Source organism: Urocitellus parryii, chromosome 8 (genome assembly GCF_045843805.1).
Source record: "Urocitellus parryii isolate mUroPar1 chromosome 8, mUroPar1.hap1, whole genome shotgun sequence".
NCBI classification, from domain to species: Eukaryota; Metazoa; Chordata; class Mammalia; order Rodentia; family Sciuridae; genus Urocitellus; species Urocitellus parryii.
In genome coordinates, this window is record NC_135538.1 from 75,623,550 (window position 1) to 75,644,630 (window position 21,081).

At 38.1% G+C, this 21,081-nt stretch overlaps 1 protein-coding gene across 2 annotated transcripts in view; it reads left to right on the top strand.

The window, feature by feature from the left end:
* The window catches only part of Ube3d (ubiquitin protein ligase E3D), a 153,160-nt gene that overhangs the window by 56,178 nt on the left and 75,901 nt on the right, over positions 1–21,081 (top strand). The window lies entirely within an intron of this gene.

A 21,081-nucleotide genomic window follows, 5' to 3' on the forward strand; every position in this document is an offset into this window, starting at 1 on the left:
CAACTACTGGATCTATTATCCAAGAGTACATTTACTGCCAAGTGTTACTGAACACAGTGCCCACGTCCCAAGGAGGATGGAAAAGGATAGAGAAGTGACTAACTACCCATTCCGAAGCCATCTTCTACTTCTTGATCACACTTCCCCTGGAAAATTCAGTTTCTCCTACTTTATCCTCCCCTCCTTGAAGAACACAGATGTCATTACAGATACAGAAAAACCACATGTCCTGCTTCTTTACCTTGGAGACATTTGGACATCTTGGAATGCTTACATAAATTTTCTGTGCATGTTTGCACCAAACTCTATTGAAACAAAAGAAAATACAATAAAAAAATCTAAGCACAACTGTTTTCTTTTTACATGAAGATCTTAATTTTTTTATGATGCAGTACATACTTTTTCAGGTGACACTAATTAATTCGAATGTGACTTGTACATCTAATTCTCAGTAGTCATATTGATTATGCCTGGCAGCACTGCCTCCTGAGGCTATATACTTGGCAGATTTATAGGTATTCAGAGCCTGTATAAAAAACCTTCAGGGAACACTCCAAAAGTTGAGAATTCAAGAAATGCTCAGAAGAAGACAGTTTTTTCAGCCTGTTTGGAAGGCGAATTTTAACTAGTTAAGGATTCCTATGCTTACTTTGATCTTTTTTTTTAACTCTCAAAATGATAAATCTCTCTTATCAACAAAATTTATATATATATGTATATATATATTTACCTTCTAATATAAGATCTTTCTTAACCAAAGGATTAAGAAAGGATCTACTCTTAATTTGTGGGCATATAGCTCAGTAATCATTATCCAGTCTTCATTTTATAGTATCATTCATTTTTAAAAGTTGAGTAACTAAGAATTCTACTTAGATACTTCTAAAAGTTGTCCACTTCATGGGATTATTACAAAAAGCCATGTGATCTCTACATATCTGTGTGTATTAATGATTCAGTGCCAGGCATTTACTTAATAAGCATGGTACTAAAGACAGTGAGCAAATCCAGGCAAATTAAATATAATACTTCCTTTTGATATCTGTGGGTTACTTGGAGATGTGTGATGGTTTTAAAATATGTTCACATTTTTTCCTAATATTCCTCCCTTTAAGAGGTAGAGCTTCATTCCATTCTCTTTTTGAGTGTAAGATGGACTTAATGCCTACTTCTCACAAATAGACCAAAGCCATGTGACAGAGCAAATTGTGAGAAAAGGTCATGAAGGCACAGTGAATTCCCTCGTTCTGTGTTTTGGATCACTCATTCCATGAGAATCCAGCAGCCATCAAGAAGAAACTGGCCCTGAAGAGCCCTGTGGTGAGCAACTGAGGCCCCTGCCAGTAGCCTTGTGAGTGTGTTATCTTGGCAGCAGATCCCATAGTTCTTGTCCAGCCTCTGGGATTGGACCCAGGGATGCTTAACAAATGAACCATATCCCCGGTCCTTTTAATTTTTTTATTTTGAAAGAGTCTTGCTAAGTTGCTTAGGGCCTCACTAAGTTGCTGAAGCTTGCTTTGAACTTGAGATGGTCTTGCCTCAGTCTCCCAAGCCTTGGGATTATAGGAATGTGTCACCACTCCCAGCCCCTATGATGTTTTGACTATGATCCTATGAGAAATTCTGAACCAGAGCCCCAGCTCTATGTGTAGAATTTGCTAAGGCTAAGTTGGTTCTAAATTCCTGACCCACAGAAATTGTCGGAAGTGCTTTGTTTTAAGCCAAGTTTTTGTATAGTTTTTGTACATTATAGATAACTAATTCAAAAAATATGACAGAAACCTGGAGTCATTGGACATTTCACCTCCAGCACATTTCAGAGTAGCAGTGAACTCTATAAAATTGGATAAAAATTATGCATATACATTTTTCTTGGCAAGTAGTTATAGTTCTAACCATTTTCTAAAAGGAGTGCTTAATCTCTGAAAGGTTACAGATCCTGCATTGTATATTTTATTTAGAAGAAACAGGGCAGTGAATGATATACATATGTACATATATGAATAGTTGACACTAGTTTGTTGACCAGAACTGACTTGAGCTAAGTGAAAAGAACGTGCATAGACAAATGGGACAGATTCCTTTCAAAGTGTGTGTGATTGCTTTAGATCAGGGTGGGCAAAGTATAGCCAGCCTGACCAATCCAGGACCTCCACATGCTTTTGTAGTTTTACTAAAATACAGTCACACCCATCTGTATACATATTGTCTTTGATTACATTTACCATACAACTGCAAAGTAGTTGTGACAGATGTCCTACAGGCAGTGAAGTATTTACCTTTAGACTCTTTATGAGAAAGTTTTGCTGACCTTTACTTTTGAATATTGAGATGAGGTTGGCATTCTGTGGCATAAAAGCAATAGCTAAAATGCATCTTTCTAACTGATGGTTGGATGCATTTCATGCCATGTAGCATACTCTCTTACAGCTAAGTAATGCATTAACATTTACTCCCCAAGCCCCACAGGAGTAATTGCAGTCCTGGTTGAAGGAAATGGCTATCTGGACAGCCTCCTGGAGAAATGAGATTTGTGGAGCAGAGGGCAGAGGTTAATGATGCTCTGGATCACAGGTGGACAACCAGGGGCCTTGAACTGCTAACAGTTGTTCTCCTGCCATCAGGGGCATAAAGTAGGAGAGGCCTGCTGTTGTTTGCTACTGCAACAGAGCTCTTGCTTGTCCTGTATTTATCTCCACTTGGTTTTATTTTTCCCCCTTTTTCTTTTCTGCCTGGAAAATCTGATAAACTTGATCTAGGTATAATACATTATTTGGAAATAAGATGCTTGAGGAATGGATTCTAGAATATTTTCTTTGTAATTGCATATTTGTATTGTGTTAGGAAAAGTTACTCTTTGATTCTTATAGATTAAAGTAATAATCACTTTAGTAATATCGGGCTTAATTCTGGAATCTCAGGCCTGATTCCTTTTTTTTTTTTTTCTTCAGTTAATCACCTGGCAACAGTTGGTTGTGTTTTGTACTTTAGGTTTTACTGTGCTACTCATTTATTCTTTGATATCTAGGGCATGTCTCAAACTTTAATGACAACTCTTTAGGAAAAGACTGGGGAGGAAACAGCACGTAGTGAATAATGTCAGTGTTTTCCACTCTTCTGTTGTATTTTTTTCTGACTGTAAGTGACTGCCCAGGTGCTCCACAAATTTCCCAATATATGTCATGTGAGCACTAGCTAATGTCCTCAGCAGGGAGAAGCATGACCAACTTCATACATTTGTACTGACATGTGGCTCATTGTTTAAGAGCTCTATCTTCATTGTTGGTTATGTTAGGGAAAGAATATTTGTTTTCTCACATTTTGCACCCTACTGAGAGAGGGAGTCAGTCTCTGGAGAATTTAGGCTAATTTCTTAAGAATTTCAACCAAGTTTGTAATGTAATTAATTAATTTTGTTATGAACTATTTTGAATTTATGGAGGATATAGGGGATAATGTAATGAGCATCCATTTTCTTACTCCCCAGCTTTTTATAAACTGTACCATGTTGCCATATGTGTTATATACTCAATTAGATAGATAAATTTTTTAAATTAAGCATTGACACAGTTGGAGCTTCTCAGAATTCATTCCTTTTTATCTTTCCTTCTATCTGGAATTTGGCATTCATCATTGACATACATATTTTTTTGTAAATAAGACTGAGACGGTCATTTGTGCTTTTTTTGGTTTAATGTCATTGATACATCTTTATTTTAATGCCGGGAAATATTACACTTCTAAATATTGCATACTTATATATTTTTATTTGTTCTTTTTAGTTATACATAACAGCAGAGTATATTTTAACAAATTTATACAAACATGGAGCATATCTTATTTTAGTTAGAATGCCAGTCTTGTGGTTATACATGATGTGGAGACTCACTGTGGTATATTCATATATGGAGTAGGAACATTATGACAGATTCATTCCACTGGCTTTCCTATTCCCATCCTCTATCCCTTCTCTTCATTCCCCTTTGTCTAATCCACTGAACTTCTATTCTTCCCCTCCCGCTTCCCTTGTTGTGTGTCAGCATCCACATATCAGAGAGAACATCTGACCTTTGATGTTTGGGGATTGGCTTATTTCATTTTGCATGATTGTCTCCAGATCTATCCATTTACCAGCAAAAGTCATAAAGTCCAGACAACCACCCCACCTATTTGGACAAGAAGGGAAGCAGAAAAGATACTGATCGCCAAGAAAAACAATCCTTGGATCTTCCTTTGAGATATTCTCTCTCTCTCTCTCTCTCTCTCTCTCTCTCTCTCTCTCTCTCTCTCTCTCTCTCTCCTACCCTCACATCCCTAACATTTGTGAAACCAAGTACTTTTCATGAATTAAGCTACTGTGAACTGGGATGTCTGAATAGTATATTACAGTTGTGTTGTATATTCTTTTATCTCCTATTTGTATTTCATATTTTTCTTAATATTTCTGTTTGGTTTTTGTTTCCCCACTTACTTGTCTCCCCAGATCATTTTCTCTGTTTTCTCCTGCTACTAGACAACTTCTTTTGATTCCTCTTTCCCTCTTCCTAAGATTTAATTACTCTATATCCTCATCTTCTACCCACTCAACATCTTATCCTACATCTCACCCCCAGTTCTTTGTCCACCTTCAGAAACTGTAGACCCTTTTGCAAACCTACTGTTTGCAAAAGGGTAGGTTTATATTGTAGATAATAATTGAACTCAACATTTCTGCATATTGTAACAAAACCATAAACGTCTTAATAGCATACACACACACAAAAAAAAAACAGTCAAAAAATGGGCAAAGGAACTGAACATGCACTTCACAAAAGAAGAAATATGGATTCAAAGTAATTTCTGATTATCTTCTGTATTTCTGAAGTGTCTGTTGTGATATTGTCTTTTTCATCCCGTATGCTAGTAATTTGGGTTCTCTCTCTTCTTCTCTTCGTTAGCATGGCTAAGGGTCTGTCAATTTTATTTATTTTTTCAAAGAACCAGCTTTTAGTTTTGTCAATTTTTTCAATTGTTTCTTTTGTTTCAATTTCATTAATTTCAGCTCTGATTTTAATTATTTCTTGCCTTCTACTTCTTTTGCTGTTGTTTTGCTCTTCTTTTTCTAGGATTTTGAGATGAAGTATGAGATCATTTATTTGTTGGTTTTTTCTTTTTTTGAGGAATGAACTCCAAGCAATGAATTTTCCTCTTAGAACTGCTTTCAATGTGTCCCATAGATTCCGATATGTTGTGTCTGTGTTTTCATTTAACTCTAGGAATTTTTTAATTTCCTCCTTGATGTCTTCTAAAACCCATTGATCACTCAGCAACCTATTGTTCATTCTCCAGGTGATGCTTGCTTTTTCCTTTCTTCTTTTATCATTGATTTTCAGTTTCATTCCATTATGATCAGATAAGATGCATGGTATTATCTCTACCCCTTTGTATTGTCTAAGAGTTGCCCTGTGACATAGTATATGGTCTATTTTTGAGAAGGTTCCATGTGCTGCTGAGAAAAAAGTGTAGCTACTTGATGTTGGGTGGTATAGTCTATATATGTCAATTAAGTCTAGGTTGTTAATTGTGTTATTGAGTTCTATAGTTTCCTTATTTAACTTTTGTTTGGAAGATCTGTCCAGTGGTGAGAGAGGTGTGTTGAAGTCTCCCATGATTATTGTATGTTGGTCTATTAGACTCTTGAACTTGAGAAGAGTTTGCTTGATGAATACAGCTGCACCATTATTTGGGGCATATATATTTATGATTGTTATGTCTTGTTGGTGTATGGTTCCCTTGAGCAGTATGAAGTGTCCTTCTATATCCCTTTTGATTAGCTTTGGCTTGAAATCTATTTTATTAGATATGAGTATGGACACTCCTGCTTGTTTCCGTGGTCCATATGAGTGATATGATTTTTCCCAACCTTTCACCTTCAGTCTATGTATATCTTTTCCTATCAAATGCGTCTCCTGTAGACAGCATATTGTTGGGTCTTGTTTTTTGATCCATTCTACTAGCCTGTGTCTCTTAATTGGTGAGTTTAAGCCATTAACATTTAGGGTTATTATTGAGATATGGTTTTTTCTTCTATCCATATTTGTTTATTGATGTTACTAAACCTGATTTGTTATCCTCTTTGACTACTTTCCCCCCTTTACTGTCCTACCTCCCATTGTTGGTTTTCAATGTTGTTTTCCATTTCCTCTTCCTGTAATGTTTTGCCAAGGATTTTTTGAAGAGATGGTTTTCTAGCTGCGAATTCTTTTAACTTTTGTTTATTGTGGAAGGTTTTAATTTCATCTTCCAACCTGAAGCTTAATTTCGCCGGATACATGATTCTTGGTTGGAGCCCATTGTCTTTCAGTGTTTGAAATATGTTATTCCAGGATCTTCTAGCTTTCAGAGTCTGTGTTGAGAGATCAGCTGTTATCCTGAAAAAATGCTCACCATCGCTAGCAGTCAGAGAAATGCAAATCAAAACTACCCTAAGATACCATCTCACTCCAGTAAGACTGGCAGCCATTAGGAAGTCAAACAACAATAAGTGCTGGAGAGGATGCGGGGAAAAGGGCACTCTTGTTCATTGCTGGTGGGACTGCAAATTGGTGCAGCCAATTTGGAAAGCAGTATGGAGATTTCTCGGAAAGCTGGGAATGGAACCACCATTTGACCCAGCTATTCCCCTTCTCGGTCTATTCCCTAAAGCCCTAACAAGAGCATGCTACAGGGACACTGCTACATCGATGTTCATAGCAGCTCAATTCACGATAGCAAGACTGTGGAACCAGCCTAGATGCCCTTCAATAGATGAATGGATAAAAAAAATGTGGCATTTATACACTATGGAGTATTACTCTGCATAAAAAAATGACAAAATCATAGAATTTGGAGGGAAATGGATGGCATTAGAGCAGATTATGCTAAGTGAAGCTAGTCAATCTTTAAAAAACAAATACCAAATGACTCCTTTGATATAAGGGGTGTAAACAAGGACAGGGTAGGGACGAAGAGCTTGAGAAGAATATTTACATTAAACAGGGATGAGAGGTGGGAGGGAAAGGGAGTGAGAAGGGAAATTGCATGGAAATGGAAGGCGATCCTCAGGGTTATACAAAATGTCATATAAGAGGTAAGGAGGGGTAAGTCAAGAGAATACAAATGGAAGACATGATTTACAGTAGAAGGGGTAGAGAGAGAAAAGGGGAGGGGAGGGGAGGGGAGGGGAGGGGGGATAGTAGACAATAGGACAGACAGCAGAATACATCAGACACTAGAAAGGCAATATGTCAATCAATGGAAGGGTAACTGATGTGATACAGCAATTTGTATACGGGGTAAAAGCGGGAGTTCATAATCCACTTGAATCAAACCGTGTAATATGATGTATTAAGAACTATGTAATGTTATGAACGACCAATAAAAAAAAAAAAAGAAATATGAATGGTCAACAATTATTTGAAAAAACGTTCAACATCACTAGCAGTTAGAGAAAGGCAGATTAAAACTATTACGCTGCAGCCAGGCATAGTGGCACATGCCTGTAATCCCAGTGGCTCCAGAGGCTGAGACAGGAGAATTGCGATTTGAAAGCCAACCTCAGCAATAGTGAGGTGCTTAGCAACTCAGTGAGAACTTTTCTCTAAATAAAATATAAAATACACGACTGGGGATGTGGTTACTTGGTCAAATGCCCCTGAATTCAGTCACTGGTACCAAAAAAAAAAAAAAATGTAATTCATCACATCAGTAGTCTTAAAGATAAGAATCATATGATCATTTCAATAGATGCAGAAAAAGCATTCAACAATTTACAGCACCCCTGCATGTTCAAAACACTAGAAAAATTAGGGATAACAGGAACATATCTTTTTTTTTAGAGAGAGAGAGAGAGAGGGAGAGAATTTTTTTAAAATATTTATTTATTTATTTTTTAAGTTTTCGGTGGACACAACATCTTTGTTTGTATGTGGTGCTGAGGATTGAACCCGGGCCACACGCATGCCAGGCAAAAGCACTACCGCTTGAGACACATCCCCAGCCCCAGGAACATATCTTAATATCATAAAAACTATCTATGCCAACATGATTCTAAATGGAGAAAAATTGAAAGCATTCTCTCTAAAAACTGAAATAGGACAGGGATACCCTCTTTCACCACTTCTATTTATCATTGACTTCTAATTTCACTTCATTCTGATCTGATAGAATACAAGGTATTATCTGTATTTTCTTTTTTTTTTGTATTTGCTAAATTTGCTCTGTGGCCTAAGATGGTCTATTTTAGAGAAGGATCTGTGTGCTGCTGAAAAGAAAGTGTACTAAGTCATCAATGGATGAAATATTCTATATATGTCTTAAGTCTAAATTATTAATTATATTTTTTAGTTCTTTATTTAGTTTTTGTTGGGCTGATCTATCCAGGGATGAGAGAAGTGTGTTAAAGTCACCCAGTATTATTGTGCTGTGATCTATTTAATTCTTGAAATTAAGAAGGGTTTGACTAATGTATGTAGATGCTCCATTTTTAGGGACATAAATATTTATTATCATTATTTCTTGTTGATGTGTATGTAATTCCCTTAAGCAGTATGAAATGACTTTCTTTGTCCCTTTTGATTAACTTTGCCTTGAAATCCACTTTATTTGGTATGAGGTTAAAAACCCCTGCTTGTTTATGAGATCTATGTGAATGGCATATTTCTACTCTCCCCATTCTTTTACCTTTTTAAATTTTTTTCTTTTTTTTTTCTTTTTAGTTTTTTTTATTTGTTTTAATTAGTTACACATGTCAGTACAATGACCTTGACATATCATACATTTGAATCAGATGGGATAGAATTTCTCATTTTACCTTTTTAAATTTTTTCTAGGTACTGGAGATTGAACCCAAAGTTGCTTAGCCACTGAACCACATTCCTAGCCCTTTTTATTTTTTAATTTTGAGACAGGGTCTTGCTAAGTTGCTTTGGGTCTCGTTAAATTGCTTAGACTGGCTTTGAACTTTTTAATCGTCCTGCCTCAGCCTCCTGAGATTCTGGGATTTCAGGCATACACTTCCATGCTCAGCAGTTGATTTTATCTTTCTTTAATTTTTTTTTTTTGTAGTTGTAGATGGACAGAATGCCTTTTTATTTTATTTATTTTTTGTGGTGCTAAGGATCGAACCTAGCGCCTCACACATGCTAGGCAAGTACTCTGCCACTGAGCTACAGCCCCAGCCCTAGATTTTATCTTAATAAATGGTGACTAAGCTGAAAAACAGCTAGCATGGTAGGGAGACTCATTCATTTCATATAAATCACTATTGGAAGAAATGGGGAATGGTTAGCTTACAGAAAAATCAGGAGAACGTGTTAGATGCTGTCAAATATTTTTTGAAGGGCTCAGGTTCTGAAGAGTAGATTTTGCTCAGTATAAAGAACTTTCTTGCAGTGAATCTCCCTGTTACTGGATTTTTTTTGGAGCAAAGACCAGACTGCCACATTAGGAATATTGTAGAGGGGCTCAATTTCTCTAAGGTCAAGTCCTACTCAGAGGTTCTGTCTTAGAAATCTAAACATTTTCAGATTTAGGTAGAGATTCTTGGTTCCTGGATGGAAGGTCTGAGAAGCACTCATGGTAGTGGCCCTGTAATGGGATAAAAATCACAGATGAACTTTAAGTTGATTTTTAAAAAATTCTTTTAGCAAATATAAATTAAGTACTGGGCACGGTGGAACACACCTGTAATCTCAGTGACTTGGGAGACTGAGGCAGGAGGATTGCAAGTTTGAGACCAGCCTCAGCAACTTATCAAGAAAAGGACTGGGGATGGATGTAGCTCTGTGTATTAATAGGTATTAATTAAGCACTTAGTGTATTACCCCCAAATAATATACTGGACACTGAGGCATTAAAAAACAAACAAACAAACAAACAAAAAACACATCCCTACTCTTCTAGTTTGAATGTGAGTCTGTTATGTTTGTAATCAATCATCTTCTCACTTTTTAAAAAAAATTATTTTTATTTTTTAGTTGTAGTTGCCACAGACCCCCATCTTCTCACTTTTTCAATACAGTGTGTCAATCTTTATCTTCCCAGGTCTTGTAAAGGAAGTGATAAAATGTTAACATTACCCACTACTTATGTTCATGTTATTCCAGCTGATTAAGTTTCCAGTTTTGTTGGAACTTTCCTGCACAGACTTTAATTCTCCAGGGTAGAGTCAAAATGTGTTGAAATGACCTCCTAAAAAAAGAAAGGGAAAATAGATCACCTAGTATGAAATATGTTTTTTTATCCTAGGCTCTGAGGATAGAATATGTGATTAGATGAGTACTGTATCAGATCCTTAATGCTATTTAAACATGCAGGTGGGTGCGTTGTGTGTATTTTGTGTATTTAAAATTGAGATTTTTGTTTGAATAGTGTCTTTCATTTGGTGTACTTCATGGTGATTTATCATAATAGACTGCTTTAAATCATTTGAAATAGCGAGACATATGAATTTTAACAATAACTTCCCCAAGGCTAGAGAAGTCAGCGGGAGCTCAAACTGCTAGGTAGACATTTTTTTTTTCAAACTCATATGCAAGTGTAAAACTTTTATGAGGCTGCTTTAACAAGGCCCTTTGGGGTTTAGGGTTATTTATCTAAGCTCTTATTAAAAATGAAAACTTCTAGGTTTAACCCTGTGAAGCAAAACTGATCTTAACAATATTGTAACCTGGAAGAATGAACACTGTTCTCCAGGTTGACTCCAAAATTTAGTTAGGAGACTTTGGGGCTAGTGTCCTTAGCACTAACATGATAATAGGATAGTGGAAACAGAGCTCTACTTCAAAGTCTCCTTTAATTAAGAAAATTTAGCTCTACTATACTCATAATTTAGTGTTTGACATGACTTACTAAAATGACTTCCAGTGGTAGAATCACAGAGCCCTCTGATATGTCCTTGAGAATCAACTTGCCCCAAGACAGTGTTGCCTGGTACAAGGTCTGTGAGCACCTTTTCCTTTATGGTATGTGCACTGAGAAGTGGGGCATGGAAGAGAGGTGGTTTCTGAGATTAATGTCCCAGAATCACTCTATACATAATCCAGCCGAAGAGCTGGAGCTGCTGCAGGAAAAAATTTTGTCATCTTGAAATATGTTCAGGTTCTCTGTAGATATGTTCAGGTTTAATGAGTCTTAGTCCCGTAGTAAATCTATTCTTAGACCCTGTGTGCTAGGGCTTTAAATGATCTGTAATGCAGTACAGTTGTTTAAGTGAGATCATATGAGGAGAAAGGGCAAATGTTACAAGCCAGGATCAAGATCTTTTGCAGGCTTGAAGAAAGCTTATCTGAGTCAAGTTAGCCTGTCACGTCTGGCCAAGATGAGAACATGGTGGATGGATGAATGGGTTGATAGAAAGGTTGGGTAAAAGATGAATAGACAGAAAAAGCAAAGTAATCATTATTGGTAAGATGATTTTTAGTGAATAGGTTTCTATGCCACAGAGTCGTTATAAATAACTGGATAAACAGATATATCTGAAAGAGAACATCATGACAAATGCAGAATTTTGAAGAATTTATAAAGTGACCAAAAGTGAAAATTATGAGCCAAAGAGTATATTTGGATTGTTTATAAGTGCCTTACCTCAATATTTAACCACAGTAGTATTAACATAAGTCGTTGGAAATAGTATTTCACTTAACGCAACCCTGGGGACTTCTGAGTTACCACCTCTGGCAACAGAATGAAAATGCTTCAGAGACAATGGAGAGAGAAATGGGAGTGTAAAGCCCACGATGATACTTTTAAGAAGGGAAGTACAAAACCTATGAACTGGCAATTATGGTTTAGAGCATGAAGGACACAAAGGGCAAACACCAGGAGAGATGACAGTGGCAGAAATGTTGGCTGGAGGTCAGAGGTAGAAGCAACACAAATATAAAAATTTAAATAGGTTGGAAAATGTCAAGTGAATGTAAGTTTAGGAACTTCTATTCTGAAAGAGTCTCACAATAGTTGCAAATAGGAGGAAAACTGTATATATACTTGGTTTTTAACTCTTCAACTTGAGCAGCTGTTTTAACAGTTGAGTTGCTAGGCACTGTCAGGATTAGACTATTTTAATTTTGGAGAAACCCAACTGTTAAAACAGCTGTTTTGTGTCTGATAGACTTAAGCTGGCTGTGATTAGGTTGCAAGACCTAATGGGATCGTAGCACCAGATTATGGTTTGATTGGACATAATAAAAATATGAATGGATACTAGGTTGAATGTTTGGTCAGACATTTGACTCTCCAAAGAAGCTGGAGCTGCTGCAGGAAAAATTTTGTCATCTTGAAATATATTCAGGTTCTTTGTATCCCCAGGTTTGTTTTGGTGAAGGTAACTAACATCAGCTTTTAACCTTATTTGTAGTTAAAGAAAATTTCCTGAATAATTTTGCCATCTTGGAAATGAGCTTTTTTCTAAGCACTTTAAAAAAAAAAAGTCTTTCTAGTTCTACTGACATTTCTTCATCCTTCTCTTAAAAATAGATAATATATCTACTCAAGTCATCTCAAGTAGCCAGTCATTTGTTTTACTTATTTTGTATATTTTGTTATCCAAGAAAAATATCATATTAATAGCAGCCACCAAAGTTGTCAATTTTCAAGTACCACATTTTGATTTTTTTATTTTATTTTTTATATTTTTACTTGTTCTTTTTAGTTTTACATGACAGTAGATATATTTTGACATGCTTATATAAACATGAAGTACATCTTATTCTAATTAAGTCAAGTCTAAGTTAAGTCAGATTCATTCCACTGTCTTTCCTATTCCTGTCCCTGTTCCCTTCCCTTCATTCCCACATTTTTAATATCTAGAAAAACTACAGTATTTCTAACAATGATAAAAATCCTGAATTTTAAATTTAGTAACTTAAGTACCTTTTTCATGGAACAAAACTATTTATTAGGTTAGTTTCAGGCAAATTATCTAAACTTAAAGATTAAAATTACTTGATCTTAATTTAAATGTGATTTAATTTATTAAGATCATTTGATTAATTTCCTGTGGAAAACTATACTTTTATTTGATATATTAATGATTAGGTTAAAGCTTCAAAGACAGGTTTTTAAAAATGTTCTCAAAATGAAAGTAGCTTTACTTTTTACTTTTTTGACCTGTTTTTTTTTTCCTTACCATAATTTGGTTTATGTATTCCGTCATACAATTTGAATGAGGATTTCTGAATAAAGTTTTTAGTTAAGTTACGTGTGGTAGAAACAACAGATTCCAAAACACCTCTTACGTAGCTTGTCACTTATATTGCTTTTAAAAAATCCTTTAACGTATTTTTAAAGCATACTTTTAAACAGATGTACTTTGAAAGTTAAATGGTAATGATTTGATTTATATCATAGTTTATTTAAGAGAACTTTAAAAGGACAGACTAAACATATATTTCTTTTTAAAAAATGGCAATTTTTGGTCATGTGAATGATTCATGTTCAGATTTTAGAAATAGAAAATGTCCTACTAAAGTGCATCATTTTATTTATAACTCCTTAAAATTATAGAGATCTACAGTATAAACAGTAGAGAAAAGAATACCAAACTATTTTAATGTATATTTAAATTTATGGGATTATGTACCATCTTTAAATGTGTGGCTTGAAACCAGGGCACTTCCAACACATTGCTAGCTCATCCTTCTATATGATTATTTTTAAGAACAAATTTAAAATAAATTCTACCAGAGTTTCTTTGACATATGACTTCACAAAAGATCTTAGGTCTTCAACCTGAGGACATTTTCTGAAATGAAAGGCTCTTGCCTGGGAGCATGATCTTGGCATTTGGATGTCATCTCTCTTCATGGAATGGTAATGCGCTAGTCATCTTTCTGTTTCTGTAACAAAATGCCTGAGATCATCAACTTAAAAAGAAAGAAGTTTAATTTTGGTTCACATTTGGAGGTTTCATTTTATGGTCAGCTGGCTCCATTGTTTTTGGTCCTGTGGTGAAGCAGCACATCATGGTGGGAATTCATGACAGGGGAAAATGCTCACCTCATAGCAGCCTGGCCGTGAAGGGGGGTGAAGGGAGGGGGAGAAAGGGAGAGAAGAAGTAGGATCCTACTATATCTTTCAAGCTTCAAGGGCACACCCTCAGGAACAAAACTTCCTCCCACTAGGCCCTACCTCTAAATTTCACCACCTCTCCATATTGCCGTGGGCTGTTGACCTAGCCCCTACATGGTTTGGTGGACATTTCACTGCAACTCACTGCAGACAGAATTCTTAGTCATTATAATTTGTTTTCCAATAGGTCAGAAAAAGCCATGTGGTATTTAGGGTCATGCAAGTCATGACCCTAATAGCAAAAATTACCAAAACTGACCAGGCTTAATTCTTCTAAATTGAATCACAATATTGTCAGCTTCTCTCTTGTGAGGAAGAGTGTATGGATTTCCAAGGGAGGGAATCCTAGCATGGACTTAGGAAAAGGAGAGGAGAAAAGCCAGGGATAGTGAATAGGACAGTATTCTGTGAAAGTAGGGAAGAATGCAGTTGGACATGGGCAGACCACCAGGATCCGCCCACTTCTGAAGGTATCTGAAGTTACTGATAGAGTTCTGATAGATCGCATCTCTCTTTTCTGCTGATATCAGATATGGTTTTGTCATTTTCTTCAATACTCATAACTGCCAACCAACTCAAACTGAAAAACAAAGAAAACCTGTTTGTTTTACCGAGTCTAGTAAATTCTCAAAGAAGAAAACATCTTAAAAACTTCCATATAAAACAGTTCCAAGTAAAACACTCAGTAATTAATGATAGTGGATCAATGCCAGTAATCTCAGTAGTAATAATGCCAATAGATTCACTGACATGTTTTTAATAATTTGTTCTTTTAAAAATAAAGAAATTTAGATCTATAAAGAAGGAGAAGGAGGAGGAGAAGGAAGAATAAGAAGGAAGAAAACATTTTAAGCCCTTGCTTTGTGCCTCATACATCTGAAACCCTTCATATCCACATTGATAAAGGACTTAAATGATGGCTCTAGTGGGTAAATGAGTTGCCCCTGATGGGACAGGGAACCTGTAGTACCAAGTGTGAGGTTTGCTTATGAGAATTTATTAGAGTGGACCTAATTTATTATGGCCAAGCCCTCATTCTTGGTTACTCTGGCGGGTGATTAAAGGATTGGAAGTATGTTTCTCAGCCTCTTTTTCAACTGATTTCTTCTGGTAATGGAATGTGGTTAAAAAAAAAAAATGTGAGCCACGAGAGCTTCTCTTTGAAAACTTTTTCTAAATGGTTATATTTATTAATATTCCTAACACAGATATAATGGTATATTATTAGAAGTTAGTTCAAAATGGAATTGTTTGTATTATTTAATCAAATGATAAATTAGAAAAAAAGATTTTAATCTGAAAGCAATGATTCTTATCAAGGGTTCATGAATCTTGAAAACATTGTGCTAAGTAAAAGAATCCATACCAAAAAGGCCATATATTGCATGGTTCCATTTATATGAAAGAAGGGCATGAGTGAATTAGGAAGTGATCTGAGAAATACCCAAAATTGTATGCAAAAATTCTCTTTGTAAAGATGAGCACTATTTTAAACAGACTCTGTACTTTTGGTTATATTATCATAGAGACTTGTTACCTTCAGATGATTTAAAAGTCACTACCTAAGAGCCTTTTAAAACATTAATTCCCATTCTTTCTCCTCTTTTTATCAATTTTTAGAAATTCTTTCTGTCATCATCAGAGTTTCTGCCCTCTATAAAAAAAACTTGTTAAGTGTATTTTTAAAAAATGATAAAACACTTCTAGCATATGGTTTGATATAGTTTTTCTAGATTTTATGAATATTTTTATTGATTTTTTTAGATATTTATGCCTTTACTACATCTTTAATTTATTTTTGCATAAGTTGTAAGATAAGTTTATTTTTTCCATTATGGATAGTTTTTTGAGCTGGTACTATAAGTAAGTAATTCGTATCTTTCTCAAACTATAGTATCATTTATCATGGGTAAATACCTTTATAATATATTACATTTCACAAATATTAGAGTCCATTTTTAGGTTTTGTTTTGTTCCACTTATTAGTTTCTTATAGCAGTACTATTAATTTAGTCATGTTGGTTCTATTATATGTTTTAGTATCTAAAAGGCAAGTCTGCTTATCAGCATTCTTATTTCTTGTGGTCATTTTCAAGAATTATCCTTGTATATATTGTCATTTTATCTAGTTCTGATGAAAACCAGTCCTTTGGGGATTCTAATTGAAATTGCATTAAATTATAAATGTTGATACAATTGACATTTTATGATATTAAGCATATCTTTGTATTTGTTCTTGTTTTATGCTCTTAAGTAGATTATATAATTTATTTTCTGTGGGTCCTTTGTCTTTTTTGTTAAATTTTATTTCTAAGTGTTTTATAAGTATGGATCCTATAGTGATAGAAGCAAATATTTTCCCATTACTATTTTTAGCCTCCCCTTCACCTCTACTCCTGGCCTGGGAACTAGAGAGACTCTTGGTTTTTACATAATTTTCTTGGCTACATTTCCTAACTATTAAGAGACTCTCTCAGGCTTTCTAGGTAAAAATCATAGTGCCAGGAAAAAGCAGGATTCAAGACATTCAAGATCATTGGAATTAGGCAAATGTAAACCAAATGAATAGCATATTACAATTTTTTCCATCAAACTTCAAAAATTCAATCTGTTAGTCATTGTTAATGGAATTATGGGGCAAAGAGTCTTCTGTGACAGGTTTGTAAATGTGAATTGGCACAGACTTTGCAAATATCTATTCAAATGGAAAATGCATATGTCCTTCAACCTGATAATCCCACTCCAAAGACTAGCCATATAAGTCAAAGTGCTAGAATATAAGGATATATAAGAAGAGACGAGATACACGTGCCTGCGGGGAACGCAGACCGCACCCACTAGGACAGGTCCGGTGGACAGCTGAGGGCTAGGCCCGTCCCCTCCCCCAGTGTCTGCAGGTAGACGGGGGACTGTGAACAACAGCAGAGCGGGGCCCAAAGCCTGCTGAGGGGCGGAACCGGCCCCTCCCCCAGTGCCTGCAAGCGAGGCGAACCTGCAAGCCATGGGCGGGCGGGTCAGGCCCAGCAACTAGCCAAGAGACAGCAGATACACGCGCCTGCGGGGAACGCAGACCGGACCCACTAGGATAGGTCCGGCGGACAGCTGAGGGCAAGGCCCGTCCCCTCCCCCAGTGTCTGCAGGTAGGCGGGGGACTGTGAACAACAGCAGAGCGGGGCCCAAAGCCTGCTGAGGGGTGGAACCGGCACCTCCCCCAGTGCCTGCAAGCGAGGCAAACCTGCAAGCCACGGGCGGGCGGGTCAGGCCCAGCAACCAGCCAAGTGACAGCAGATACACGCGCCTGCAGGGATCGCGGCCCAGACCCACTAGGACAGGTCCGGTGGACAGCTGAGGGCAAGGCCCGTCCCCTCCCCCAGTGTCTGCAGGTAGGCGGGGGACTGTGAACAACAGCAGAGCGGGGCCCAAAGCCTGCTGAGGGGCGGAACCGGCCCCTCCCCCAGTGCCTGCAAGCGAGGCGAACCTGCAAGCCACGGGCGGGCGGGTCAGGCCCAGCAACCAGCCAAGTGACAGCAGATACACGCGCCTGCAGGGATTGCGGCTCGGACCCACTAGGACAGGTCCGGCGGACGGCTGAGGGCTAGGCCCGTCCCCTCCCCCAGTGTCTGCAGGTAGGCGGGGGACTGTGAACAACAGCAGAGCGGGCCCAAAGCCTGCTGAGGGGCGGAACCGGCCCCTCCCCCAGTGCCTGCAAGCGAGGCGAACCTGCAAGCCACGGGCGGGCGGGTCAGGCTCAGCAACCAGCCAAGAGACAGCAGATACACACGCCTGCAGGGAACGCAGACCGGACCCACTAGGACAGGTCCGGTGGACAGCTGAGGGCTAGGCCCGTCCCCTCACCCAGTGTCTGCAGGTAGGCGGGTGACTGTGAACAACAGCAGAGCGGCCCCAAAGCCTGCTGAGGGGCGGAACCGGCCCCTCCCCCAGTGCCTGCAAGCGAGGCGAACCTGCAAGCCACGGGCGGGCGGGTCAGGCCCAGCAACCAGCCAAGTGACAGCAGATACACGCGCCTGCGGGGAACGCAGACCGGACCCACTAGGACAGGTCCGGTGGACAGCTGAGGGCAAGGCCCGTCCCCTCCCCCAGTGTATGCAGGTAGGCAGGGGACTGTGAACAACAGTAGAGCGGGCCCAAAGCCTGCTGAGGGGTGGAACCGGCCCCTCCCCCAGTGCCTGCAAGCGAGGCGAACCTGCAAGCCACGGGCGGGCGGGTCAGGCCCAGCAACCAGCCAAGTGACAGCAGATACACGCGCCTGCAGGGATCGCGGCCCGGACCCACTAGGACAGGTCCGGCGGACGGCTGAGGGCTAGGCCCGTCCCCTCCCCCAGTGTCTGCAGGTAGGCGGGGGACTGTGAACAACAGCAGAGCGGGCCCAAAGCCTGCTGAGGGGCGGAACCGGCCCCTCCCCCAGAGCCTGCAAAAGAGGCGAACCTGCAACCCATCGGGAGGTTAGGCCCAGCAACCTACGGAGTGACACAGGTGCCCCTGGCGCCTGCTGAGTAGGTGGACCTTTGACCAACCAGCAAAGCAGACCTAGGGCCTGCCAGCATGGTAGATGGTTCACACTAATTGGAGGAGGATCACAACCACTACCTGCCCTGCAAGAGTGATTTTCCAACTATACAAGAGCAATATAAATAAATAGAGGGAAAATATCAAAGACACAACAATTTCACCAAGCAGAAAGAAACGCCAGCGGCATGAAACGACAAGGAAAGAAAGGACCACAGGCAATGCAGGTCAACTCAACTTTAGAAGAGGTAATAGCTGCAACAGATGGAATGTCAGATAGAGAGCTCAGGACATACATGCTTCAGATGATCTGGAGTCTCAAGGAAGACATGAGACAGCAAAATCAGACAATGAAAGATCACATCGACAAACAAATCCAGGAAGTAAAAGATCAATTTCACAGGGAGATAGAGGTAATAAAAAACAAACAAATAGAAATACTAGAAATGCAGGAAACAATAAACCAACTTAAAAACTCAATTGAGAATACTACCAGCAGAGTGGATCACTTAGAAGATAGAACATCAGACAATGAAGACAGAGTATTTCAACTTGAAAAGAACATAGATAGCTCAGCAAGTCTACTAAGAAACCATGAGCAGCACATTCAAGAGCTATGGGATAATATCAAAAGACCAAACTTAAGAGTCATTGGGATACAGGAAGGCACAGAGCTCCAAACCAAAGGATTAAGCAATCTATTCAGTGAAATAATACAAGAAAACTTCCCAGACTTGAAGAATGAGACAGAATCCCAAATCCTAGAAGCCTACAGGACGCCGAATGTGCAAAATCATAAGAGATCCACACCTAGACACATTATAATGAAGATGTCCAACATACAGAATAAGGAGAGAATTTTAAAAGCTACAAGGGAAAGGAAGCAGATTACATTTAGGGGTAAACCAATCAGGATAACAGCTGATCTCTCAACACAGACTCTAAAAGCTAGAAGATCCTGGAATAACATATTTCAAACGCTTAAAGAAAATGGATTCCAACCAAGAATCGTGTATCCGGCGAAATTAAGCTTCAGGTTAGAAGATGAAATTAAAACCTTCCATGATAAACAAAAGTTAAAAGAATTCGCAGCTAGAAAACCATCTCTTCAAAAAATCCTTGGCAAAACATTACAGGAAGAGGAAATGGAAAATAACATTGATAACCAACAATGGGAGGTTGGACAGTAAAGGGGGGAAAGTAGTCAAAGAGGATAACAAATCAGGTTTAGTAACATCAATAAACAAATATGGATAGAAGAACAAACCATATCTCAATAATAACCCTAAATGTTAATGGCTTAAACTCACCAATTAAGAGACACAGGCTAGTAGAATGGATCAAAAAACAAGACCCAACAATATGCTGTCTACAGGAGACGCATTTGATAGGAAAAGATGTACATAGACTGAAGGTGAAAGGTTGGGAAAAATCATACCACTCATATGGACCACGGAAACAAGCAGGAGTGTCCATACTCATATCTAATAAAATAGATTTCAAGCCAAAGCTAATCAAAAGGGATAAAGAAGGACACTTCATACTGCTCAAGGGAACCATACACCAACAAGACATAACAATCATAAATATATATGCCCCAAATAATGGTGCAGCCGTGTTCATCAAGCAAACTCTTCTCAAGTTCAAGAGTCTAATAGACCAACATACAATAATCATGGGAGACTTCAACACACCTCTCTCACCACTGGACAGATCTTCCAAACAAAAGTTAAATAAGGAAACTATAGAACTCAATAACACAATTAACAACCTAGACTTAATTGACATATATAGACTATACCACCCAACATCAAGTTGCTACACTTTTTTCTCAGCAGCACATGGAACCTTCTCAAAAATAGACCATATACTATGTCACAGGGCAACTCTTAGACAATACAAAGAGGTAGAGATAATACCATGCATCTTGTCTGATCATAATGGAATGAAACTGAAAATCAATGATAAAAGAAGAAAGGAAAAATCAAGCATCACCTGGAGAATGAACAATAGGTTGCTGAGTGATCAATGGGTATTAGAAGACATCAAGGAGGAAATTAAAAAATTCCTAGAGTTAAATGAAAACACAGACACAACATATCGGAATCTTTGGGACACATTGAAAGCAGTTCTAAGAGGAAAATTCATTGCTTGGAGTTCATTCCTCAAAAAAAGAAAAAACCAACAAATAAATGATCTCATACTTCATCTCAAAATCCTAGAAAAAGAAGAGCAAAACAACAGCAAAAGAAGTAGAAGGCAAGAAATAATTAAAATCAGAGCTGAAATTAATGAAATTGAAACAAAAGAAACAATTGAAAAAATTGACAAAACTAAAAGCTGGTTCTTTGAAAAAATAAATAAAATTGACAGACCCTTAGCCATGCTAACGAAGAGAAGAAGAGAGAGAACCCAAATTACTAGCATACGGGATGAAAAAGGCAATATCACAACAGACACTACAGA